A 7531-nucleotide genomic window follows, 5' to 3' on the forward strand; every position below is an offset into this window, starting at 1 on the left:
CAGCTGGATAGCCTTCCTGAGCCCCAGCCCCTACCCCAGCTGGATAGCCTTCCTGAGCCCAAGCCCCTACCCCAGCTGGATACCCTTCCTGAGCCCCAGCCCCTACCCCAGCTGGATACCCTTCCTGAGCCCCAGCCCCAGTCTGAAGAGGAGGTGAAGCCCTGGTTGTGGATACTCCTTCTCTTCCTCTTGGCATCCTCCTCCTGTGCCTCCATAGTGGGCCTGGCCTACTACTCCCAGCAGCACCTCCCACCAGAGAGCACACCTCCAGCCTCTCCTCCATGTACCTCTCTGGCTTGTCACAGAGCTACCACCCGTCTGCCCGTCTCAGTCGACCCCTTCACTCAGCCCTGTGACTACTTCCTGTTTCCCTGTGGGTCTGAGGGGTGTCTCTGTCCACCAGGGGGAGACAGAGGAGCAAGGGTGTCCCCCTACACCCACAGGGTCATGAGCTGGGCAGTACAGGCAGAGAAAGAGGGAGGAAGGAGAGAGAGAGACAGGCAAAGACATAAGAGAAAAGGTTCCAGCAGACAGAATGCCAGACAGACAGACTGCGCTACTGCTGACAATGAGGGAGATTTTGGGTGAGAATCTAAGAACATTGCTCTGTTGATTTTGTACCGGTTCTTTGGGACAACAATTTAAATAGAACTGCTGAAACCGTTTCCATAACAGGACATTTTATCCTCACAATGAAACTTTGATTTAATGTTCCTCTGTCAGAAGCTGAGGACCACTCCAGCCCGGGTAACTCAGCTAGGCAGAAGGCCTGTATGTTCTATTTTTCCTGTATGGACACTGGCCCCACAGAGACTGCCGGGCCAGAACCCTTCCTCAGGCTAGCCCCCCCCCCCCTAGCTGGGTGGCTGGGCTGGTAGACTGGGGTTCTGGGGCTAGTAGTGAAATACCTAATGGGTGTTCTACAGTATATACAGAAATGGTTTATATTCATACAGCACTTTTCACTGGAGCTTTGTGTTCTCCTCTATTAAAAAATGGTCAGATGAAGCAGATGCTAACTACAGGACTGTTTTGCTATCACAGACTGGAATATGTTCTGGGATTCTTCCGATGGCATTGAGGAGTACACCACATCTGTCACTGGCTTTATCAAGAAGTGCATCGAGGACGTTGTCCCCACAGTGACTGTACGTACATACCCCAACCAGAAGCCATGGATTACAGGCAACATTCACACTGAGCTAAAGGGTAGAGCTGCCGCTTTGAAGGAGCGGGACTCTAACCCGGAAGCTTATAAGAAATCCACTATGCCCTCCAACGAACCATCAAACAGGCAAAGTGTCAATACAGGACGTAGATTGAATCGTACTACACCGACTCTGACGCTTGTTGGATATGGCAGGGCCTGCAAACTATTACAGACTACAAAGGCAAGCACAGCCGAAAGCTGCCCTGTGACACGAGCATACCAGACGAGCTAAATAACTTATATGCTCGCTTCGAGGCAAGTAACATTGAAACATCTCCACAGCCAATGTGAGTAAGACCTTTAAACAGGTCAACATTCACAAGGCCGCAGGGCCAGGCGGATTACCAGAACGTGTACTCTGAGCATGCGGTGACCAACTGGCAAGTGTCTTCACTGACATTTTCAACCTCTCCCTGTCTGAGTCTGTAATACCAACATGTTTCACGCAGACCACCATAGTCCTTGTGCTAAAGAACAATAAGGTAACCTGCCTAAATGACTACTGACCCATCGCACTCACGTCTGTAGCCATGAAGTGCTTTTTAAGGCTGGTCGTCATCCAGGAAACCCTAGACCTACTCCAATTTGCATACCGCACCAACAGATCCATAGATGACGCAATCTCTATTACACTCCACACTGCCCTTTCCTACCTGGAGAAAAGGACCGCACATTAACTCTGTACTGGTACCCCCTGTATATAGCCTCCACATTAACTCTGTACTGGTACCCCATGTATATAGCCTCCACATTAACTCTGTACTGGTACCCCCTGTATATAGCCTCCACATTGACTCTGTACTGGTACCCCCTGTATATAGCCTCCACATTAACTCTGTACTGGTACCCCCTGTATATAGCCTCCACATTAACTCTGTACTGGTACCCCGTGTATATAGCCTCCACATTAACTCTGTACTGGTACCCCCTGTATATAGCCTCGCTATTGTTATTTACTGCTGCCCTTTAATCATTTGTTATTTTTATCGCTTTCTTTTTTTGTTGGTATTTTCTTAAAACTGCATTGCTGGTTAAGGGCTTGTAAGTAAGCATTTTACTGTAAGGTTGTATCATGTTGTATTCGGCGCATGTGACACATTTGATTTGATTTGTGTGTGTGTTTAGAGAACAGAAAGACAGAAGGATGTAGGCTGTGATGAAGAATAGCAGCAACAAAATGTAAATAGAACATGTTAATTGTGTCCCATGCCTAATTGTCATGAGGAAGAGAGTTTAGAACACATTTTAGTGAACTGCTACAGAACTAAAGAAACATGGGTTCTGATGAGAAGTATATGCACTGCTCAAAAAAATAAAGGGAACACTTAAACAACACAATGTAACTCCAAGTCAATCACACTTCTGTGAAATCAAACTGTCCACTTAGGAAGCAACACTGATTGACAATACATTTCACATGCTGTTGTGCAAATGGAATAGACAACAGGTGGAAATTAGAGGCAATTAGCAAGACACCCCCAATAAAGGAGTGGTTCTGCAGGTGGTGACTACAGACCACTTCTCAGTTCCTATGCTTCCTGGCTGATGTTTTGGTCACTTTTGAATGCTGGCGGTGCTTTCACTCTAGTGGTAGCATGATACGGAGTCTACAACCCACACAAGTGGCTCAGGTAGTGCAGCTCATCCAGGATGGAACATCAATGCGAGCTGTGGCAAGAAGGTTTGCTGTGTCTGTCAGTGTAGTGTCCAGAGCATGGAGGCGCTACCAGGAGACAGGCCAGTACTTCAGGAGACGGGGAGGAGGCCGTAGGAGGGCAACAACCCAGCAGCAGGACCGCTACCTCCGCCTTTGTGCAAGGAGGAGCAGGAGGAGCACTGCCAGAGCCCTGAAAAATGACCTCCAGCAGGCCACAAATGTGCATGTGTCTGCTCAAACGGTCAGAAACAGACTCCATGAGGGTGGTATGAGGGCCCGACATCCACAGGTGGGGGTTGTGCTTACAGCCCAACACCGTGCAGGACATTTGGCATTTGCCAGAGAACACCAAGATTGGCAAATTCGCGGCCTCCCGGGTGGCGCAGTGGTTAAGGGCGCTGTACTGCAGCGCCAGCTGTGCCATCAGAGTCCCTGGGTTCGCGCCCAGGCTCTGTCGTAACCGGCCGCGACCGGGAGGTCCGTGGGGCGACGCACAATTGGCCTAGCGTCGTCCGGGTTAGGGAGGGATTGGTCGGTAGGGATCTCCTTGTCTCATCGCGCACCAGCGACTCCTGTGGCGGGCCGAGCGCAGTGCGCGCTAGCCAAGGTTGCCAGGTGCACGGTGAGAAAAAAGGGGTAAAATTCAAAAAAAAAAAAGATTGGCAAATTCGCCACTGGCACCCTGTGCTCTTCACAGATGAAAGCAGGTTCACACTGAGCACGTGACAGACGTGACAGTCTGGAGACGCCGTGGAGAACGTTCTGCTGCCTGCAACATCCTCCAGCATGATCGGTTTGGCGGTGGTGTGGGGTGGCATTTCTTTGGGGGGCCGCACAGCCCTCCGTGTGCTCGCCAGAGGTAGCCTGACTGCCATTAGGTACCGAGATGAGATCCTCAGACCCCTTGTGAGACCATATGCTGGTGTGGTTGGCCCTGGGTTCCTCCTAATGCAAGACAATGCTAGACCTCATGTGGCTGGAGTGTGTCAGCAGTTCCTGCAAGAGGAAGGCATTGATGCTATGGACTGGCCCGCCCGTTCCCCAGACCTGAATCCAATTGAGCACATCTGGGACATCATGTCTCGCTCCATCCACCAACAGACTGTCCAGGAGTTGGCGGATGCTTTAGTCCAGGTCTGGGAGGAGATCCCTCAGGAGACCATCCGCCACCTCATCAGGAGCATGCCCAGGCGTTGTAGGGAGGTCATACAGGCACGTGGAGGCCACACACACTACTGAGACTCATTTTGACTTGTTTTAAGGACATTACATCAAAGTTGGGTCAGCCTGTAGTGTGGTTTTCCACTATAATTTTGAGTGTGACTCCAAATCCAGACCTCCATGGGTTGATAAATTTGATTTGCATTGATCATTTTTGTGTGATTTTGTTGTCAGCACATTCAACTATGTAAAGAAAAAAGTATTTAATAAGAATATTTCATTCATTCAGATCTAGGATGTGTTATTTTAGTGTTCCCAGTGTATTTTTATGTATGTATAAGTCTTCAGGGTGTCTTCGATACTCACATGGATGACATTACTAAAGAATTCTGTTGGATCGTAACATGCATTGACATTACTAAAGAATTCTGTTGGACAATAATATGCATTAAAGTGAACAGTAAAGAATTAAAGTGAACAGTAAAATTTGGAAGACAAGATGCATTATGACTATAAAAAACTTTTGATTGAACACTATATTTTTAACAAATCAAAACAGAACTAAAATAAATAAGATAGACTCCAAAAACTCCCATGGACTATTACATCTGTCAATCATGTTATGTAATTATGAACTCAAATGTTTTGATGAATTGTATTTATGTGAACTACAGTATTAATGATTTTCAAATGTGAAACATTATTTTTAGCAACAAAATACAATATAACTACTTTATAGATGTGATATTACATTACAAGTGTGTTGAAATTGTATTGTCTGTTTCCTCTAGGCAGAGGAGGTGATTCCTCCAAGTCCAAACTACCTGATCTCAGGTGGAGAGATGAGGAGTCTCGCATGTCTGTTTTGAAGAAGGTAAAAGGTCAACAGTGGATGTAATAAGGATGTAATCCTTATTTAAAAACAACTGTGTATTCATTGTCCACTTGAAATGAACAATCTGTTTTCCCAGAGTCAGTCTCTAACTCCAAGACTTTCAACTAAAAACAACATTTTCAGTGAAGCTGAACTCAACCAACTGTATTCAAAGGAAGAGTATTTTATTGTAGTGGAACTAGTCTACATTGACAATAAGATATAGGATTTCATCATCAATATCACTAATGAATCATATTACCAGTGATGATGATACATTGTACTATATACGTACTGGTAGTTCAATTTCACCCATTTATTTTATCAATAGGTGACAATTGACGAACACAATATTTTTCCATCTAATCTACATCCAGTCTCTCTCCCTCTAGCACCAGGGATCAAGCAAACTCTTTTATCAGACTGAAGGAGATGATGTGTGAGAGCCCAGTTGTCATGAAAAGTCTATGTGATTTGGTTTGGGTAGATATGTGTTATTAATATGTGAATTGAGCATTCTCTCTCTCTCTCTCTTGCCCTCTCTGTCTCTCCATCTTCTCCTCCGGTTGGTCCCTCACTCCATTTCTCTCCATCAATGAGCTAGTCTTTCCCATGGGGATGTTTGTCCAGTCTCTCATCCACCCTACCTATCCCAGGTAACCCAAACTCATATGTTTACTATCACATAATAAACAATGAATAACCAAGTAGTCTTAATGAGATAAAGAATCTCATTCCTCAAAGTGTTTTGTTGAGTATTTCCATGTTTTTGTGTCAGGTCCGTCAACTTCAGGGTTTTGGGATCTTTGATGGCCAAAGATATTCTCCATCTGCCAATAGTAAGGCAATTAGTCTCAACGAACTACTCTCTGATTGTAATGCAGTTAATTAACATTTATTTATGTGTGTGGGTTTATACATGGTGCATGTGTGTGCCCTGACTGTTCACCCTGTGCTTTAGTCCATTCTCAGAGTGTGTGTGGTCCCAGTACCTGAGTATGAGAGAGGGGGCGTTCTCGCTGTCACCGGCACAGCAGCAGGAGATGTGGGTGCAGTACTCTGCTCTGCAGATTGCACTACAGGTCAGTTTTTGGAATTCCAAATCTATTCTAGGGTATCTAGGCTATTTCAATTTCAGCACCTTAGTTGTTTTGGTTTATATCAGAGGCATACTATGTTTTGGTTGGTATCAGAGGCATACTATGTTTTGGTTGGTATCAGAGGCATACTATGTTTTGGTTGATATCAGAGGCATACTATGTTTTGGTTGGTATCAGAGGCATACTATGTTTTGGTTGGTATCAGAGGCATACTATGTTTTGGTTGATATCAGAGGCATACTATGTTGTGGTTGATATCAGAGGCATACTATGTTTTGGTTGGTATCAGAGGCATACTATGTTTTGGTTGATATCAGAGGCATACTATGTTTTGGTTGATATCAGAGGCATACTATGTTGTGGTTGATATCAGAGGCATACTATGTTTTGGTTTATATCAGAGGCATACTATGTTTTGGTTGGTATCAGAGGCATACTATGTTTTGGTTGGTATCAGAGGCATACTATGTTTTGGTTGATATCAGAGGCATACTATGTTTTGGTTGGTATCAGAGGCATACTATGTTTTGGTTGGTATCAGAGGCATACTATGTTTTGGTTGGTATCAGAGGCATACTATGTTGTGGTTGATATCAGAGGCATACTATGTTTTGGTTGGTATCAGAGGCATACTATGTATGGGTTGATATCAGAGGCATACTATGTTTTGGTTGGTATCAGAGGCATACTATGTTGTGGTTGATATCAGAGGCATACTATGTTTTGGTTGGTATCAGAGGCATACTATGTTGTGGTTGATATCAGAGGCATACTATGTTTTGGTTGGTATCAGAGGCATACTATGTTTTGGTTGGTATCAGAGGCATACTATGTTTTGGTTGGTATCAGAGGCATACTATGTTTTGGTTGATATCAGAGGCATACTATGTTTTGGTTGATATCAGAGGCATACTATGTTGTGGTTGATATCAGAGGCATACTATGTTTTGGTTGGTATCAGAGGCATACTATGTTTTGGTTGGTATCAGAGGCATACTATGTTTTGGTTGATATCAGAGGCATACTATGTTTTGGTTGGTATCAGAGGCATACTATGTTTTGGTTGGTATCAGAGGCATACTATGTTTGTCAAAGCTTTATCTACTTATTTCTCCCTCTTTATCCTTTACTCTCTGTGTCTCAGGCTTACAATCAGAGTTTGAAGAAGTATCCTGGCGATGACTCTCTCTCTCAGGCCTCCCTCACACTCATCTGTTCCTTACTTCATTCACTCAGGTAAGGATAACAACAGTAACAGAACAATAATTGCAGATGTCTGAAAGGTTCACTTTACCATGGATATGAAGGTCCTACGAATGGACGTTTTCCTTCCTATAATTGTATCTATATTATCTTCTATCAGATCAACTGCGACTCTGACCAGTGCCATGAGTTCATGCCGTTTGAACCTTCCTTTCTGGTTACTGTTGTTACATCCTGTGTCACGTTCTGACCTTTATTTCCGTTGTTTTGTATTTATTTAGTATGGTCAGGGCGTGAGTTGGGTGGGCAGTCTATGTTTGTTTTTC

Source organism: Oncorhynchus mykiss, chromosome 2, assembly GCF_013265735.2.
Source record: "Oncorhynchus mykiss isolate Arlee chromosome 2, USDA_OmykA_1.1, whole genome shotgun sequence".
NCBI classification, from domain to species: Eukaryota; Metazoa; Chordata; class Actinopteri; order Salmoniformes; family Salmonidae; genus Oncorhynchus; species Oncorhynchus mykiss.